General features: G+C 46.1%; 1 long non-coding RNA gene across 1 annotated transcript; it reads right to left on the minus strand.

The window, feature by feature from the left end:
- Positions 1-830: 830 nt before the first annotated feature.
- On the minus strand, positions 831-13,625 carry LOC309563010. The gene is made up of 3 exons (XR_014225660.1): positions 13,484-13,625; positions 8,412-8,494; positions 831-1,031 (listed from the first exon to the last, which is right to left on the minus strand). It is a non-coding gene; the product is annotated as an uncharacterized lncRNA (long non-coding RNA).
- Positions 13,626-21,028: the final 7,403 nt, after the last annotated feature.

The raw sequence follows: 21,028 nt of genomic DNA on the forward strand, positions 1-21,028 counted from the left end.
CGGAGCTGTCTGCCTGCTGCATCGGCTTCCCCGCCCTTGCCCCCTAGCCTCGAGAACGAGCCCGACATACAGCTACGGCGATTTGCCTGTGAGCGGCTGCCTGCCGCCGTGTAACTGTGGCGGTCGGGAACAGGTTAACTATTGAATCAAAATCAAACAAAACATTTTTTTTCCTCCTGTACACGTCTATCCGGCAGGGGCAGACTGGAAACTTTGAGCCCAGGGGGCAAGTACAAACCAGAGGCCCATGGTGCAGCGACTCGGCCCCCCTCCCACTCTCCCTCTTCCCGTCTTCCTCCTGATCCCCATTCCAGGCTGAAGCTCCACTCCCGATACTCTCTACTCACCAGCTGAATCCTGGTTCCCAACCTGGCCAGCAGGGGGCGAGTGGGGGGAGCTGGGACAGCTCAGTCAGGGCTGGCTCCAATGGGGCAGGGAACCAGCCTCTGTTCAGACACAGCTTACACCATCCATGCTTGGGGGGGGGGGGGGGGAGTCCTGCGCAATGTCCTTGTCTTCAACCTGCACTCACTAGGTCAGCCGTGGGGGCTTTTTACTTCTTTTTCTTCACCAGGAATCATTTAGGCATGTCTGTAGCAGAAGCGGTGTAACCTTGTTACAGGGCATCAGAGTGGCCCAGGGGGCAATTGCTCCCCTGACCCCTGGCCCAGTCCTTCCCTGCTATCCGGATCAGTGGGGCTGATGGATCCAACTGACCGTTGATAAGTGATTACATTCCCTGGAAAGTTCTCTAAGGACTTTATTTCCTCCAACTACAATAGGATCATCATATAAAAATAATAAAGAAAAAGAAAACAAGGTATATGATATTTTTATTTTTTATTTAGTATTTAGCTAAATGATATTCCACATCAGATGACTTCCAATTCACGTTTTAACAAGTTCCAGTAATTTTACATTGTAACTTATCCAGCAAAGTCACGGCCGCATTCGTGGCTGCACCTTTGATTGTACTCATGATACCTCTTTTTACTTCTTCCTCTATAACTTCGTCTTCATCGGCACCTCTCCTTGGAGAAGACACAGTTATCGTTACATAAAACAACATTGATCATTACACAAAAACTGTATCTCACTGGAACCAAAAATCCATATTTTATGACCCAGTGACTACTATTCTATGACCACATTGACCACTTGCCGACCTGCCGCTGTGTATTTACTGCAGCAATGTGGCGCTATTGCGCGAAACGAGGTACCTGAACGTCGTTTTGTTTAATAGCCACTAGATGGAGCCATTGCGCCACAGGAGGCTTGATCGCGCCGGTATTGGCTAGCGCTGATATCAACCAGCGGGTCCGATGGACCCGATGTCCGCCGGCCACCCGTGATCATCCCTGGGAGAGGCAGAACGGTGATCTGCCTATGTACACAAGGCAGATCACCGTTCTGCAAGGGGACAAGATGGAGACCTTGTGTTCCTGCTAAGCATAAACCGGGATCTCTGTCTTCCCCCAATCAGAGCAACCCCCACACAGTTATTAAGCTCCCCCTACGGACACCCCTAACTCTTTGATTGCCTCTGATGTTAACCCTTTCCCTGCCAGTGTCATTAGTGCAGTGACAGTTCCTTTTTTTTTTTTAGCACTGATCACTGTATTGGTGTCAATAGCAGACCGGCAATCTGCCTCTATTACATAGGCAGATCGCCACTCTTCCTCCCCTGGGGATGATCGCGAGTGGCTGGTGGACATCGCATCCCCAGGACCCATTGATTGACATCCATGCTAGCTAATCACAGCACAATAGCAGATTGGCAATCTGGCTTGTTTACATAGGCAGATCGCTGTTCTGCCTCTCCCAGGGGTGATCTCGGGTGGCCGGCAGACATTGCGTCCGCAGGACCCATTGATTGACATCCATGCTAGCCAATCACGGCACAATAGCAGAACGGCAATCTGCCTTGTCGCCTCTCCCGGGGATTAACTTGGATGGCCGGCAGACATCGCGTCCATAGGACTCGTTGATTGACATCTATACTAGCCAATCACGGCACAATAGCAGAAAGATAATCTGCTTTGTTTACATAGGCAGATCGCTGTTCTGCCTCTCCCGGGGGTGATCTCGCGGGGCCGGCAGACATTGCGTCCGCAGGACCCATTGATTGACATCCATGCTAGCCAATCGCGGCACAATAGCAGAACGGCAATCTGCCTTGTTTACGTAGGCAGACCGCCGTTTTGCCTCTCCCGGGGATTATCTCGGGTGGCTTGGCAGACATTGCGTCTGTAGGACCCGTTGATTGACATCTATACCAAGCCAATCACGGCACAATAACAGAAAGGCAATCTGCCTTTTTTACATAGGCAGATCGCCGTTCTACCTCTCCCGGGGATGATCTCGGGTGGCCGGCGGACATCGCGTCCGCAGGACCCATTAAATGACATCCATGCTAGCCAATCACGGCACAATAGTAGAATGGCAATCTGCCTTGTTTACATAGGCAGATCGCCATTTTGCCTCTCCCGGGGATGATCCCAGGGTGGCTTGGCAGACATTGCGTCTGTAGGACCCGTTGATTGACATCTATGCTAACTAATCATGGCACAATAGTAGAATGGCAATCTGCCTTGTTTACATAGGCAGATCGCCGTTCTGCCTTTCCCAGGGATGATTGCTGGTGCTGGAGGATATCGTGTCCCCAGGACCCATTGATTAACATCCATGCTAGCCAGTCATGGCACAATCTTGCCTCCGGTGGCGTGATGGTGCCATCTAGTGGCTTTTGAACTAAACAAAGTACAGGTATGTCGTTTCGTGGAATAGCGCCACTTTGCCGCAGTAAATACACGGCAGCTGGTCGCAAGTGGTTAAAAAGGTTTCTTTTGTGTCTTAGAGCATGCACATTACACTATGTGCAATTTATCACAAACCAAAATCGCATTTATCGTTAGAATTTTACTCATTTGATCAAAGATTTTCATCCAGTTTCTTAAAATTTGTTCATCATTACGGGCAAGAACAATAATTGGTTTCACCCCACTAACCATTAGGAAATCAATCTGAAAATGATAATCTCATAACAAAATTCTACCAGCGTATGGCCAGCTTACAAGGAAGGATGTAGAGGGGAATCCAAGATATCCATATTCTTACTCAGGAACTTTTCTCCATATATCTTGCCCAATAGTATGGTGACCTTGAAACCAATGGTCTCTCTGGTCATATTCTTAGCTCAATTTGCACTCTTAAACCTCAAACCTCCAGGTCTTTCTAAGATCCAATTCAAAATACTTCAAGTATATAGTGGCAATCAGCGCAATCAAAAACATCTCAACATATGGAACCTAAAAAACAATATAGCTCAGATAAATAGCTCAAAATAATTTCAACATTTTTGGAAGTTGAACACTTGATCTAGTGATCACTTGAACGAGTTATCTCACAACACCAAACAAAAATTGAATTTATATCTTCATAGTGCAGCGCATTCTATTATAGTGTCATTCTCTCCAATTGAGATTGCTGCACAAAAAACATCTAAAAATAATAATAATAATCCTTTCCACTCATATATAAAAGTCCATCTAAATCCCGTCTTCCTCCGTTCAGTGATAAATCCTTCCTCTTGTGTTGTATGTGCTCCCAACAATAGGTGAAAAACCTGATCACCTCGAAATAGAAATAATCAGGCCCATCATCAAATATCACCCTGCTCTTGGGGATTACTGCTTTCTTTCCTTTTGAGTCTCAGTTATCTCTCACCCCTGTGTCCACGTTCAACAACCGGACCATAGGAAACAAAGAGGCAGATACATAGTGCTCTCCTGTTTAACTATTTATTAAAACCCCCGATGGAATACACTTACAAGATAAAACAGTAAAAAGCATTTGTATCAAATCTACATCAGCTGTCTTATCACTCTCCTCATACACAGCGGGGGTAGTGTGATGTCACAGGCTCAGCTCCTCCCTCCTAGACGTGTAGCGCCCTCCAATAGGCTTCCTCAGTAGGCCTACTGAGGAAGCCCCCTCTCTCTTACCCCCTTCTCTCTTTCTCTTGTCCCTCCCTCACCCCTTTACTCTGCCCTTCCTTCCCCCACTTTATCTCTCCCCCCTCTCTCTCTTCCCCCCTCTCTCACCCCCTCACCTCTTCTCTCTCTCTCTCACACACACACACACACCCTGTCTCTCGCCCCCTCTCTTTCTCTAATTCCCCTTCTTTAGCTCTCCCCCTCTCTCTCTCTCACCCCCTGTCTGTCACTCACTCCCTTTCTCTCTTTCTCCCCCTCACTTTCTCCCACCCCCTCACTCTCTCATCACCCTTGCTCCCACCCCCTTTTCTCCCCCCCTCTCTCAGCCCCTCTCTCTCACTCAATCGCTCTCTTACCCCCTTCTCTCTCTCTTGTCCCTCCCTCACCCCTTATTTCTGCCCTTCCTTCCCCCTCTTTACCTCACCCCCTTCTCTCTTTCCCCCCTCTCTCTCTCTCATCCCCTCACCTCTTCTCTCTCTCTCTCACACACCCTGTCTTTCGCCCCCTCTCTTTCTCTAATTCCCCCTCTTTATCTCTCCCCCCCTATCTCTCACTCACCCCCTCTCTCTCCCCTGCTCACTCTCTCTCACCTATCTCTCTCACCCCCTCACTCTCTCATCACCCTCACTCTCACCCCCTTCTCTACCCCACCCCCCACTCACCCCCTCTCTTTCTCTCATGCCCCCTTTTTCTCTCACACTCCTCTCTCTCACTCAATCATTCCCTTACCCCCTTCTCTGCCTTTTCTCTATCTCTCTCTCCCTCCGTCTCTCACCCCCTCACTTTCTCACCCCCCCTCACCCCCTGTCTTTCTTTCACCCCCTTCGCTCTCACCCCCCTTTCTCTCTCTTCCCCTTTCTCTCTCAACCCTTGTCTCACCCTCTTCTCTCTCTCCACTTTCTTTTTCTCCAATCCCTCTTCTTTCTCTCCCCCCCCTGTCTCTCACCTCTCTCACCACCCCTCTCTCTCTCTACCCTCTCTCTCCTACCCACTCTCTCTCTCACCCGTTTTCTCTCTCACCCCTCTATATTTTTCTCCCACCCCTCTCTCATTTTTCTCTCCCCCTCTCTCTCATCTCTCTCTCCCCCCTCTCTCTCACCCCCCCCTCTCTCTCACCCTCCCTCTCTCTCTCAACCCCCCCCCCCCTTCACTCTCTCTCTCTCTCCATTCGCTCTCTCAAAAAGAAAGAGTTTCGCACAACTGCACAACTGCAAATATACCAAGACATGGCCATCCACCTTAACTGACAGGCTGGGCAAGGAGAGCATTAATCAGAGAGGCAGCCAAAAAGCCCATGGTAACTCTGGAGGAGCTGCAGAGATCCACAGCTCAGGTGGGAGAATCTGTCCACAGGACAACCATTAGTCGTGAGCTCCACAAATCTGCCCTTTATGGAAGAGTGGCAAGAAGAAAGCCATTCCTGAAAGAAAGCCATAAGAAGTCCTGTTTGCAGTTTGCGAGAAGCCAAGTCGGGGACACAGCAAATATGTGGAAGAAGGTGCTCTGGTCAGATGAGACCAAAATTGAACTTTTTGGCCTAAAAGCAGAACGCTGTGTGTGGCAGAAAATTAACACTGCACATCACCCTGAACACACCATCCCCACTGTGAAATATGGTGGTGGCAGCATCATGTTGTGGAGATGCTTTTCTTCAGCAGGGACAGGGAAGCTGGTCAGAGTTGATGGGAATATGGATGGAGCCAAATACTGAGGAAGCTTAGAAAAAAACCTGTTAGAGTCTGCAAAACTTAAGACTGGGGCGGAGGTTCACCTTCCAGCAGGAGAACGACCCTAAACATACAGCCAGAGCTACAATTGAATGGTTTAGATCACAGGTGTCAAACACAAGGCCCGTGGGCCGAATTCTGCCCCCCCCCCCAGGCCATTTCATGTGGCCCTCAAACCTCTCCTGCAGCTGCTGCACCCCCCTTGTCTCTGTAGTCGGCAGCAGAGAGCACAGAACTCCTTTGCCAGAACCTGGACTCCTCTGCAGCTGCAGAAAGGCTCATCTTTGCCCACCCCCCCCCTTCTCAGCGGTCCGCAGCAGAGAGGAGGGCATAACTACAGATCCTGCACCTCTCTGTGCAGCTGCAACACCACCTTGCCTCTCCCTCCCCTGGTCTCAGCATTCAGCAGACTCTGGAAGCTGACTCCAGCCCTCCTCTGGCTCCATTCCAGACCTAGATCTACCTGCATCTTCTTCCTGGCAGCAGCACAAGGGAAGGGGGTGCATCGTATTGTAAGAAAAGGAGGGTGTTTCTAGACTTCTTATGGTGGGGGGGGGCTCTTACATCTCATGTTAGGGTGTAAGGGGGCGTGGGGTGCTCTGGACATCTAATCAGACATCAAATCTAAACAAATATAACTGGCCCTTCAAAGGCAACCATAATGCTGATGAAATTGAGTTTGACACCCCTGGTTTAGATCAAAGCATATTCATGTGTTAAAATGTCCCGGTCAAAGTCCAGACCTAAATCCAATTGAGAATCTGTGGCAAGACTTGAAAATTGCTGTTCACAGATGCTCTCCACCCAATCTGACAGAGCTTGAGCTATTTTGCAAAGAAGAATGGGCAAAATGTCACTCTCTAGATGTACAAAGCTGGTAGAGACATCCCCAAAAAGACTTGCAGCTGTAATTGCAGAGAAAGGGTTCTACAAAGTATTGACTCGAGGGGGGGGGGGGGGGGGGAATACATATGCACGCCACACTTTTCATATATTTATTTGTAAAAAAAAAATGAAAACCATTTATCATTTTCCTTCCACTGCACAATTAGGTGTCACTTTGTGTTGGTCTATCACATAAAATCCCAATAAAATACATTTACGTTTTTGGTTGTAACATGACAAAATGTGGAAAATTTCAAGGGGTATGAATACTTTTTCAAGGCACTGTATATGCATTTCACCTATATGTTTAGTGGATTACCCCTATTTAAAGTGTTACTAAACCCAGCACCCTGCAGTCACTATATCTGGTCTCCCCAGGAGCCTGCATTTGCTATATCTGGTCTCCCCAGGAGCCGGCATTCACTAAATCTTGTCTCCCCAGGAGCCGGCAGTCAATATATCTGGTCTCCGCAGGACCCTGCATTCACTATATCTGGTCTCCCCAGGACCATGCATTCACTATATCTGGTCTCCGCAGGACCCTGCATTCACTATATCTGGTCTCCCCAGGACCATGCATTCCCTATATCTGGTCTCCCCAGGAGCCTGCATTCACTATATCTGGTCTCCTCAGGAGCCTGCATTCACTATATCTGGTCTCCCCAGGAGCCTGCAATCACTATATCTGGTCTCAACAGGAGCCTGCAGTCACTATATCTGGTCTCCCCAGGAGCCTGCATTCGCTATATCTGGTCTCCCCAGGAGCCGGCATTCAGTAAATCTTGTCTCCCCAGGAGCCGGCAGTCACTATATCTGGTCTCCGCAGGACCCTGCATTCACTATATCTGGTCTCCCCAGGACCATGCATTCACTATATCTGGTCTCCCCAGGAGCCTGCATTCACTATATCTGGTCTCAACAGGAGCCTGCAGTCACTATATCTGGTCTCCCCAGGAGCCTGCAGTCACTATACCTGGTCTCCGCAGGACCCTGCATTCACTATATCTGGTCTCCCCAGGACCATGCATTCCCTATATCTGGTCTCCCCAGGAGCCTGCATTCACTATATCTGGTCTCAACGGGAGCCTGCAGTCACTATATCTGGTCTCCCCAGGAGCCTGCAGTCACTAAATCTGGTCTCCCCAGGAGCCTGTAGTCACTATATCTTGTCTCCCCAGGAGCCTGCAGTCACTATATCTGGTCTCCCCAGGAGCCTGCAGTCACTATATCTGGTCTCCCCAGGAGCCTGCAGTCACTATATCTGGTCTCCCTAGGAACCTGCAGTCACTATATCTGGTCTCCTACAGTACACAGAGCATGGAAATACAGTTATTTTAGTAAATATAAACTGCTAAATATCTTTTCTCATCAGCAGTATATATTAGTCTTGTGACTACTATCAGTGCCTGGGTATAGCTTGTAGAAGGAGTTTTCATACTGCACTGGCAGTCCTATCAGAATGCAGGACCCCTGACCCTCTGTCTGGACAGTGCTGATTGGCCCTGTGCTGATCACATGCACTATTCCAAGAAAAAAAAAACTCTCAAGCAATACACACCAAAATGAGCATGTGCAGCCTGACTCCACTCACTCTGTCTGATCCAGACATGTTTTGGGGGCAATACAAGAAGAGGAGGATCTGTGCATACAGGATCAAACAGCCTTTTTATACAATCCACAGTGAGTATAACAAGCATGCTTTACTGCATATACAGACTGATTTTACTGATGTGGGTTTAGTAACACTTTAAGCTTTAAAAGCTATCTATACTTTTAATTAAAACAAAGTCTTATTCACACTTACTCTTGCTCACAGAGAGATAAGGAGACGGTCCCAAGAAAGAAAAGGAGTAACAGGGATTTCTTTAAGGTGAACATCTTTGGGCTCTGCGTATAATTTGAATTCAGAAAAAGAAGACAAAATTGAAAATATGACTCGAAAATGCATGAGGTTCCCTATTGTTAGAAACACATAAAATGTTTTTTTCAGTTAGGGGGTGCATGTGCCCCAGGCGCTACATTGAGTGGCAGAGGATGTGGGCTGCGTAAGAATTCCCAGGAAAGTTTGTGTGTACATGATGAAGGAGTGAGCAAGGTAAGGCCTTCCCTGGGTGGGCATGGCTTATATAAGGAGGGGGGCACACTGATATAAGAAGGGGGGTACAGTGATGTAAGGAGGACACACTGATCATCAGTGTATGATGGAGGAATTGATGTAAGGGGGATACTCTGCCGTAAGGGGGGTACATTGATGTAAGGGTGGACTCTTATGTAAGGTAGTACTGATGTAAGGGGGGATACTTTGATGTAAGGGGGTACATTAATGTAAGGGTGGACTCTTATGTAAGGTAGTACTTATGTAAGGGGATACTCTGACATAAGGGGGTACATTGAGGTAAGGATGGACTCTTATGTAAGGTAGTACTGATGTAAGGGGAATACTCTGATGTAAGGGGGTACATTGATGTAAGGGTGGACTAGTATGTAAGGTAGTATTGATGTAAGGGGTATACTCTGACGTAAGGGGGTACATTGATGTAAGGGTGGACTCTTATGTAAGGTAGTACTGATGTAAGGGGGATACTCTGACGTAAGGGGGTACATTAATGTAAGGGTGGACTCTTATGTAAGGTAGTACTGATGTAAGGGGGGAGCTCTGATGCAAGAAAGGCACTATTTTAGGTGGGCACTGATGTGAGGGCGAATTGATGTAAGGGAGGACACTGATGTAAGATGGGGAATTGAATATTTTGCACCCTCCTAGGTAGGTACTAGAGAGTGAGTATAGCTTTTGGCTCTGTCTGCCTATCAGAGGAGCAGCAGGTACATTCTATATTGCTTTATGCTTAACAGAGAGAAGGATCTGTGAGTTCGGTCTGCTCAATGTTCGCAGTGTGTGATTCATCTGGTCTTGGGGAGTGTCCCCACTGGTCCAATGGGGAGGCACATTGGACAGTGGAGGAAACCTGGCCAATGGGTACACAGGCTTTGATACAGCCCCAGTGATTAGCACAGACTGGTTGTCTCGGTGCATTGTGGGGTGTGGTATAAATGCCATGTGCTCAGGGTCTTTGGCTGATGAGCAGAGTCCTGGAAGGAGGGTGGCGGCTGCCTCCTCTTCTGCAGCAGTTGATGTACGGTCACAGGCCTGATGAGCCAGAAGGAAGGAGCTGAACCAAGAGGTCCAGGAGAGCTGACTGAGAGGAGTTGAGATACTGGAGAACCTGAGAAAAACCGTATCGTAAGTACAGGGCATCGTGTCTAAGGGCCTGACCAGGAAGGGGGCCACCCCGGAGTAGAGTAGTCAGAGGACGGGTGTCAGCTGGTGGAGTGAAAAGGGGTGCTAGGCGAGTACCCCGAAGACAAGTGCTAAGCAAGTGTTTATTCAGGAACTTTACCTCAGATTCATCTAGCGGCTAGCCGCATCCTCAGATAGAAGTCCTCAGCATTGTGAATAGTTCATGTTCTGGAGTATCCCACTCATCCCTTCTCCCATCCTTATTTATAATAAAACAACAAAAGCAACCAAAACCCCTAGACTGATCATTGACTGACCCGGGGAGTAAAGTTTTTAGATTCTGCATGCAGTTGCTACCGGTAACCCAGAGGGACCCGAAAAGGTGAAAAATCCAGCAGCCCTCTAGGGGGCAGTGCTACACATACAATATGGGACACTGATATAAAGGGGGAACTGATGTAAGGGGGGGCTCTTATGCAAGGATGACACTATTGTAGGGGGGACACTGATGTAAGATAGGGAATTGAATACAACATGGGACACTGACATAAAGGGAAGTAAATGTCATCAGCACACCAAGAATTCAGCTGTGTGTTTATTATATGACCATGAAAATAAATCCCTTTTAAGGAATGCTTGGTGTGCTGATGACATTTTCTTCACTTTGATAATCCACAGTTTCCAGCCTATGGCCATTACAGCACCCAGCATTACTGAATAGCCAGTTTCTTGAATGCGTGCGTAGGGAATATTGCACTTGGAATGATATAAAGGGGGAACTGATGTAAGGGGGGGGGGCTCTGAAGTAAGAGGTACACTAATGTAAGGGGGCACTCTGATGCAAGGAAGACACTATTGTAGGGGGGACACTGATGTAAAGGGGCATTTATGTAATAGGGGACATTGATATAAAGGGGGAACTGATGTAAGGGGGGCTCTGAAGTAAGGGGGGACACTAATGTAAGGGGGTACCTTGATGCAAGGAAGACACTATTGTGGGGGGGGCACTGGGGGCATTTATGTAATAGGGATCATTGATATAAAGGGGAGTACTGAAGTAAGGGGACTCTGATGTAAGGGGCCAAACTGATGTAAAGGGGAACACTGATGTTAGGGGGGCTTTGATGCAAAAAAAGCACTATTGTAAGGGGGGACACTGATGTAAGGAGGAAGTAATGTAAGAAGGGGCATTGATAAAAAGGGGGAACTGATGTAAGGGGGGCTCTGAAGTAAGAAGGACACTAATGTAAGGGGGTACTCTGATGCAAGGAAGACACTATTGTAGGGGGGCACTAATGTAAGGGGGCATTTATGTAATAGGGAACATTGATATAAAGGGGGGGACTGAAGTAAGGGGTATCTGATGTAAGGGAGCACACTGATGTAAAGGGGGCCACTGATGTTGGGGGGGGGGCTTTAATGAAAAAAAAGGCACTATTGTAAGGGGGGGCACTGATGTAAGTGGGAAGTAATGTAAGAAGGGGCATTGATATAAAAGGGGAACTGATGTAAGGGGGGCTCTGAAGTAAGAAGAACACTAATGTAAGGGGGTACTCTGATGCAAGGAAGACACTATTGTAGGGGGGGCACTGATGTAAGGGGCATTTATGTAATAGGAGACATTGATATAAAGGGGAGTACTGAAGTAAGCGGACTCTGATGTAAGGGGGCACACTGATGTAAAGGGGGGGGCACTGATGTTAGGGGGGGCTTTGATGCAAAAAAGGCACTATTGTTAGGGGAGACACTGATGTAAGGAGGAAGTCATGTAAGAAGGGGCATTGATATAAAGGGGGAACTGAAGTTAGAGGACTTTGATGTAACGGGGCACAGTGATGTAAGGAAGGACTCTAATGTAAATGGGGCACTAATGTAAGGGAGGACTATGATGTAAGAGGGGACACTGATGATGTAAGAAGGGACTGATGTAAAGGGGCACACTGATGTAAGGGGGACACTGATTTAAGGGGGGCTCTGAAGTAATGAGGGACAATAATTTAAGGGGGATTCTGAAGCAAGGGAGACACTATTGTAGGAGGGACACTGATGTAAAGGGGCATTGATGTAAGAGGGGGAATAGATATGATGGGGGAACTGAAGAGTCTAAGGGGACACACTGATGTAAAGAAGGGGCACTGATGTAAGGGTGGGGCTTTTAAGTAAGGAGGGCACTAATGTAAGGGGGGACTCTGATGCAAGGAAGATACCGTTGTAAGGGGTGGGCACTGATTTAAGGGGGGCTCTGAAGTAATGTGGGACACCAATTTAAGGGGGGATACTGATGCAAGGAAGACACTATTGTAGCAGGGACACTTGTGTAAAGGGGCATTGATATAAGAGGGGGAATTCATATAATGGGGGAACTGAAGTTGGGGGACTCTGATGTAAGGGGTCACACTGATGTAAAGAAGGGGCACTGATGTAAGGGGGGGGCTCTGAAGTAAGGAGGGCACTAATGTAAGGGGGGGACTCTGATGCAAGGAAGATACTATTGTAAGGGGGACACTGATGTAAGGGGGAGTAATGTAAGAGGGGGGCATAGATATACTGTAAAGGGGGGACTAAAATAAGGAGGGGCTCTGAAGTAAGGGGCACACTTATGTAAGGAAGAACTCTGATGTATATGGGTGGCACTAATGTAAATGAGGAATCTGATGTAAGAGGGGACACTGATATAAGGAGGGACTCTGATGTAAAGGAGGCACTGTTGTAAGTGGGGAACTGATGTAAGCAAGGACTCTAATGTAAAGGGGGAGTTGATGTAAGGGGGGCACATTGATGTAAGGGGAAGCTCTGATGCAAGGGAGGAACTATTTTATAAGGACACTGATGTGACAGGACTCTGATGCAAGGAGGAAACTATTGTAAGGGGAATTGATGTAAGAGAGGACATTGATATAAAAGGGGAAATGATGTAAGGGGAGCTCTGAAGTAAGGGGGGCACTTATATAAGGGGCAAACTGATGTATGGAGGAACTCTGATATAAAGAGGGAATTGATGTAAGGGGGCACACTGATAAAAGGGGAGACACAGATGTAAAGAAGGACTCTGATGTAAAAGGGGCAATTGATGTAAGGTAGGGCTCTGAAGTAAGGGGGCACGCTGATGTATGAAAGGACTCTGACGACAGGGACCCCTTTTCACCTGGGGACAGGGACCCCATCACCTCTGGGGACAGGGACCCCTTCTCACCTGGGGACAGCGACCCCATCACCCCTGGGTACAGGGATCACTTCTCACCTGGGGACAGGGATCCCTTCTCACCTGGGGACAGGGACCCCTTCTCACCTGGGGACAGGGACCCCATCACCCCTGGGGACAGGGACCCCATTACCCATAGGGACAGGGACCCCTTCTCACCAGGGGACAGGGACCCCTTCTCACCTGGGGACAGGGACCCCTTCTCACCTGGGGACATTATTATCTTCATTTATTAGTAGGCTAATGCGGCCCACATACATTGAATCCACCCTTTAGTGGAAAAAGGTTGCTGACGCCTGCCATACACCGTTTAGAATAAAAGAAAATAGAGAATTCCTTTACACTTCATATGAAAGCTGAATACCAAGAAATCTTTCATCTTTAGTAATTATAATATAACAAAACTATATATAACAATATTCCAGCAGATACTTACTGGGTAGTTCAGTTGGTGCTGAGAATGTAGACAGCTGGAAGACGTCAGTAGAAGTCTACTCTACAGAAATTGGGGTTGGCTTATATAAAAGAAGACAAACAAGTTGAGTCCACAGAAATTTTAATTAAAGTTTAGGGTACAAGTCACATCGTTCTCAAGAACACATAGCCGATACCACGTGAGTTTATTAAAATATTTACCTGATAGCCTCCAGGTAGGACAAATATCAGCACCCAATAAGCATTCAAAATATATCCTGATCTGCTATTTTATTTTAACCTCTTTCCGCCCGCACTATAGCCGAAAGATGGCTACAGCGCGGGTCTAAATTGCTGGGAGGGTTACATGGGCATCCTCCGGTGCTTGAGCTGCCTCTGTGGTTCACTCTGTAATCAGTGAGTCCACGGCTGCCTCTGTGGCTTGCTCTGTGATCAGCAAGTCCACGGCTGCCTCTGTGGCTCGCTCTGTGATCAGCAAGTCCACGGCTGCCTCTGTGGCTCGCTCTGTGATCAGCAAGTCCGCAGCTGCCTCTGTGGTTTGCTCTATGATTAGCGAGTCTACGCCTGCCTCTGTGGTTTGCTCTGTGATTAGCGAGTCTACGGCTGCCTCTGTGGTTTGCTCTGTGATTAGCAAGTCCACGGCTGCCTCTGTGGTTTGCTCTGTGATCAGCAAGTCCACGGCTGCCTCTGTGGTTTGCTCTGTGATTAGCGAGTCCACGGCTGCCTCTGTGGTTCACTCTGTGATCAGCAAGTTTACGGCTGCCTCTGTGGCTCGCTCTGTGATCAGAAAGTCCACAAAACTCAGCTGATCATACATCGGAGTAAGGGACCGATCCTGGCCCCTTACCACGTGATCAGCTGTCAGCCAATGACAGCTGATCATGTGATGTAAACAGAGCTGGGAATCGCCTTTTTGTTTTTCTCACATTGACAGCATGAAGAGAAAAAAAAAGTCGATCACGACTTCTTTTAGACCAACATTCATCCCGAAGAGAGAGAGCCACTGCCACCCAATCTGTGCCCACCAGTTTCACCTACCAGGGCCCACCAGTGCCACCTACCAGTGCCCATTAGTTCCACCTACTAGTGCATATGAGTGCCACCTATCAATGCCCACTAGTGCCCCCTATCAGTGCCTATCAGTACCTCATCATCAGTGCTGCTTATCAGTGTCGCCTATCAGTGCCACCTATTGGTGCCCATCAGTTTCACCTACCAGTGCCCACCAGTTCCAATCAATGCCCACTAGTGCCACCTATCAGTGTCTATCAGTGCTTCCAATCAGTGCATCATCATCAGTGCTGCTTATTAGTGTCACCCACCAGTGCCTATCTGTGCCACCCATCAGTGCCATCTATCAGTGGCCATCAGTGCCCGTTAGAGCCACCTATCAGTGCCACCTATTAGTGCCACCTATCAATGCCCACTAGTGCCCCCTATCAGTGCCTATCAGTACCTCATCCCAGTTGGCCGAGGGACTTGTGGTCATTGCTGGATAGAGATGGGGCTAAGGTGAGTATTAGGGGGTGTTGGGAGGGCTGATACACACGGAAGGAAATGCAAAGAATACATTAAGATAAAAAACATTTTGCCTTTACAACTCCTTTAAAACGAAACAATAGAAATGAAAAATTCCTTTAAATATAGCGCGTGGGTGGTCCCCTTACTCTGCCTGTAAAGTGGCACCTCTGACCCATGTATAGAGCATGCTGCAGCAAAACTGACATATTAAAAAGAAAAAAAAATGACATTTAAATTGCCAGCAATACAATACCATTGCCAGCAATACAGAAATGTTTTAAAAAACAGAGTGGGGGTCCTCGCCCCAATCCATACCATGCCCTTTAGGTCTGGTATGGATTTTAAAGGGAACCCCACACCAAAATTACGTTATGATTCATAAGGGGGCACTCCCTTGTACCCCCTTTCCTGGCCTGCCAGGCTGCATGGTCAGATAAGGGTCTGGTATGAATGGGGGGGGGGGGCACACACCTTTTTTTTCACATTGTTCTTTTTTCCTGCAATGTTTTTTTTTTATTCAGCTGTCAGCTGGGAAGCGTGTTGACAGTTGATGACTCATCCATTGTTAGGGACGCAGCAGCCGGCTTCCCAGCCCTCTCCTTAGCAACCAGTTATTCACTGTGCCCCAACTGGTCAAAGCTTTACCCAATCAGGGCTTAGAAAGCACTGTGAAGCATGCATGGCATTGTGGGGTGCTCAGCAAGCAAACATCCAGCAGACTGCCCTGCAAGTTTTGGTGTTCGCCAAACTGGCAATGTTTGGGCAATGTTCAGGCCAAATTTTTGCTCAGTCTGAACCGCTCCCTAACACTAATCACCGGATCAAAAAAAAAAAAACCTCACCACTGCCACATCTCATTTTAAGTGAAATAAATTATTTGATCTTCTACAGTTTTTTACTTCCCAAAAAATGAATTCTAATGTTTGGCAAACCCTTTTCCACTGAAGTATGAATCAAAAATAAAAGACTGAAAAATAAAAATAACGTTTCACTCCCAACTCGTAATGCCTGAAAATGGTTTTGCAACTTTAGCATGTGTAAGTAAAACTATGAATGCTACATGATCACATGATCCGAGGATCCCAAAGATTTGCAAAGATTACACAGAAGGGAAGATCAGGATAAAGCCTTTTTAAATGGTTAACTATGGAGATAGAGGTCTTAAAAAATGGTTTGTACATTTTAATAATTCATTTATATTTTCCTTCAATTTCAAATAACTTTTTCACAATTGATTAGTAGCTTTGAAGAAAACCTGCAAAAAATAAATAAAAAATAGCTGTTTGTTTTTTTTTTCAAAGTTATCAACTGAAAAAATTGCAACAGCCAATCCCCCAGAAATGGCTCCAATTACTGGACCCGATTAAAACTGTCCTGCCACTGGCCAGATTCTATCAAAACTCTCATTAAGAACTAAGAGACCACAAATGATACATAAATATAAAACTTGGCAACAGGATCATTTTAATTTAAAAAATTGGTTGATATGTAAAAACATAAGGGAGGGAGCTGTTTTCCTTCAAGAATTTAGAGGCTGCAGATAAGAAAGCAGTGTAAAAGTGGCCATGGACGGGACAGTTTTAATGAGCATGACCAAAATGCTCTAGACAAGCAAGGCAAAAAGCAATACAAAATTGTCCAGCAGCAATACATTTTTATTTGCAGGTAATAGGTCTACATGGTGCATGCCCAACTTTTATTTTTATCATGGTACAGTGAGGGAAAAAAGTATTTAATCCCCTGCTGATTTTTTTTACGTTTACCCACTGACAAATAAATGATCAGTCTATAATTTTATTGGTAGGTTTATTTAAACATTGAGAGACAAAATAACCCCAAAAATATCCAGCAAAAAATGCATTTCAAATAAGTTATACATTCATTTGCATTTTAATGAGTGCAATAAGTATTTGACCCCTTTGCAAAACATGACTTAGTACTTGGTGGCAAAACCCTTGATGGCAATCACAGAGGTCAGAGGTTTCTTGTAGTTCGCCACCAGGTTTGCACACATCTCAGGAGGGATTTTGTCCCACTCCTCTTTGCAGATCCTCTCCAAGTCATTAAGGTTTCAAGGCCGACTTTTGGTAACTCGAACATTCAGCTCCCCCCACATATTTTCTATGGGATTAAGGTCTGGAGCTAGGCCACTCCAGGACATTAATGTGCTTCTTCTTGAACTACTCCTTTGTTGCCTTGGTCGTGTGTTTTGGGTCATTGTCATGCTGGAATACCCATCCATAACACATTTTCAATGCCCTGGCTGAGGGAAGGAGGTTCTCACCCAATGTCCATCATCCCTTTGATGCGGTGAAGCTGTCTTGACCCCTTAGCAGAAAAACACCCCCAAAGCATAATGTTTCCACCTTCATGTTTGACGGTGGGGATGGTGTTCTTGGGGCCATAGGCAGCATTCCTCCTCCTCCAAACACAGCGAGTTGTGTTGATGCTAAATAGTGATGAGCTGAACACCCCCCTGTTCAGTTTGCACCAGAACATCTCGAACAGGGGAAATGTTCTAGCGAACATACGAACATGAACAATCACAAGTTGTCATTTTAAAGGCTTAAATGTAAGCGACTATTAATCCCCTGCTGGCCAGGGTGGAATCCATAGCCTCTAACTTGCAAGCCCATTAGTCTACCAGCTACGCCACCAAGCCAGCTGATTAACCTAAGACTCTCTCTGCTTAACTAACTTCTATCTGAATTTGACAGCTCTTTTATAGGGCTCTGATGTCACCAGCTCCCCATAATCCACTGCTCGGGTGCAGTGAGTAAATTACTGACATCACTTCAGAAGGGGCGGGGACAATTAATAGGTTTTAACTAAAATCCGTAATTAATACTAATCACCCACTGGCCAGATTCGAACCCACAGCCTCTCACTTACAAGCCCGTTATGCTACCGGCAACACCATCAAGCCAGCTGATTAACCCAAGACTCTCTTTGCCTAATTAACTTCTATCTGAGTTTGACAGCTCTTTTTTAGGGCTCTGACGTCACTAGCGCCCCATAATCCCCTGCTCAGGTGCAGTAAATAAATTAATGACATCAGTGGATAATGGGGCGCTGGTAGAATAACAGGCTAGCAAATGGGAGGGTGGGGGCCAGTGGGTGATCAATATTAATTATGGATTTTAATTAAAACCTATTAATTGTCCTCACCCCTTCTGATGTGACATCCGTAATTTATTCACTGCACCTGAGCAGTGGATTATGGGGCGCTGGTGACGTCAGAGCCCTATAAAAGAGCTGTCAAACTCAGATAGAAGTTAGTTAGGCAGAGAGAGTCTTAGGTTAAACAGCTGGCTCAGTGGCGTAAGTGCTAGAATAATCGGCTTGCAAATGAGAGGCTATGGGTTAGATTCCCTGGCCAGCGGATGATTCATATTAATTATGGATATTAAATAAAACCTATTAACTTTATTATGCATGCGGGGACTCAAAGTTCCCACGGAGAAGCCCATTTGTTCCCCATTCGGCGAACAGGCAGTGTTCGAGTCGAACTTAGGTTCAACTCAAACACAAAGCTCATCACTAATGCTAAAGAGCTTGATTTTGGTCTCATCTGCCAACAACACTTTTACTCAGTTCTCCTCTGAATCATTCAGATGATCATTAGCAAACTTCAGACGGGCCTGCACATTATACACTATACACTTTTTTGAGCAGGGGGACCTTGCGGGCACTGCAGGATTTTAGTCCTTCACCGTGTAGTGTGTTACCAATTGTTTGCTTGGTGACAGCTGCCTTGAGATCATTGACAAGATTCTCCCATGTAGTTCTAGGCTGAATCCTCACTGTTCTCATGATCATTGAAACTCCACGAGGTGAGATCTTGCATGGAGCCCCAGATCAAGAGAGATTGACAGTTATTTTCTGTTTCTTCCATTTGCGAATATACGCATCAACTGTTGTTACCCTCTCACCAAGCTGCTTCGCAATGGTCTTGTAGCCCATTCCAGCCTTGTGCAGGTCTACAATCTTGTCCCTGACATCCTTGGACAGCTCTTTGGTCTTGGCCATGGTGGAGAGATTGGAGTATGATTGATTGATTTCTTCTGTTAACAGGTGTCTTTTATACAGGTAACAAGCTGAGATTAGGAGCACCACTATGAGAGTGCTCCTAATCTCAGCTCGTTACCTGTGTAGAAGACACCTGGAAGCCAGAAATCTTGCTGATTGATAGAGGATGAAATACTTATTTCACTCATTAAAATGCAAATCAATTTATAACTTTTTTTACATGCTTTTTTTTGGATTAATTTTGTTGTTATTCAGTCTCTCACTGTTAAAATAAGCCTAAAATTTTAGACTGATCATTTCTTTGTCAGTGGTCAAACATACAAAATCAGCAGGGAATCAAATACTTTTTTCCCTCACTGTAAATAGGGTGGCTTAGATGCACACTGTCCTTGCAGTGTACAAAATGCAGATACAAGATAAGATAGTCAGGATCAATATTTCTTGAGTACAGGTCTTCTTTAAATTTATGCCGGTGATGTTTATTATTCTCACATATTATTTGAATCTGAAGTCATTCCTTTAACCACTTTACAACCGGAGGATTTTGCTGTCTTCCGTCCAGGCCACTTTTTGCGATTCGGCGCTGTGCGACTTCAACTGACAATTGCGCGGTCGTGCGACGCCGTACCCAAACGAAATTTACGTCCTTTTTCTCCCACAAACAGAGCTTTCTTTTGGTGGTATTTGATCACCTGTGCGATTTTTACTTTTTGCGCTATAAACAAAAAAAGAGCGTTTATTTTGAAAAAATAACAATATTTTTCACATTTTTTTATATGAAATTCCCCCCAAAAAAGATGTAAAAACCAATTTTTTTAAAAGTTTTTGGCCAATTTGTTTTATGCTACATATGTTTGGTAAAAAAAATCGCAATAAGCGTATTTTGATTGGTTTGCGCAAAAGTTATTGCGTTTACTAACAAAGGGAAAGATTTCTGTCATTTTTGGTGTTTTTTTTTTAAGCGTAATGGCGGCGATCTGCGATTTTTTTTGCGGGACTGCGACATTGCGGCGGACAGACCGGACCCCTGACTGACATTTTTGACACTTTTGGGGGTACCAGTGACATTACTGCAGTAATCAGTGCTATATATATGCACTGTTACTGTAAAAATGACACTGGCAGGGAAGGGGTTAATTTTATTGGAGAGGGAGGGGTTAATGTATGCCTGGTGCTTACTGACGTGTAGGGGGGGAGGTGACTGTGTGATTCATGGACAGATCGGATGTCCAGCTATGCTGAACAGTCCGATCTGTCACTCCCTGTCACTATGGAGATCCGCCCGCTGTGTTTACACACAGCGGGCGGATCTCCAGACTCGATCCCCGACGATCGGGTAAGAGCAGCGGCGATCGCCGCTGCTCCTCCCCTGGCCCGACTCCCGCTGTGAATGAAAACAGCGGGAGCGAGCCTCCGGCGGCGCGCAAGCGCCGCCCAGAAGGGGAGGAGTCCAGTCACGTTAATACTACGTGACTGGACGGGAACGAGCCACTCTGCCGCAGTAGTATTACCGTGAGCGGTAGTAGAGTGGTTAAAAAAATGTGATTTCAGTCTGACACATAGTAAACTGCCTTTATTTGTCCAAATAGGTGCTTAAAGCTGTGTGTGTTGACAGGTAATCAAAGCCTAAAAACATTTTGATGAAATTGACACTTTTACCCCCTTTCTGTCCAGGCCAATTTTCAGCTTTCAGCGCTGTCATAATTTAAATGATGATTGTGTGGTTATGCAACACTGTGCCCATATGAAATTGTTATAATTTTTTTTTAACACAAATAGAGCTTTCTTTCGGTAGTATTTAATCACCCATGATTTTATTTTTTTTGCAAAATAAACAAAAAAAAGATCAAACGTTTTAAAAAATATATATATTTTTCTTCATTTGTCTTAAAAAAATCTTGCACTTAAATAATCTTTCTTCATAAATGTAGGCCAAAATGTGTACTGCTACATTAGTTTGGTGAAAATTACCCAAATCAGTGTATATTATTTAGTC

This window comes from Pelophylax lessonae (genome assembly GCF_965119305.1).
Source record: "Pelophylax lessonae genome assembly, chromosome: 9".
Classification (NCBI taxonomy): domain Eukaryota; kingdom Metazoa; phylum Chordata; class Amphibia; order Anura; family Ranidae; genus Pelophylax; species Pelophylax lessonae.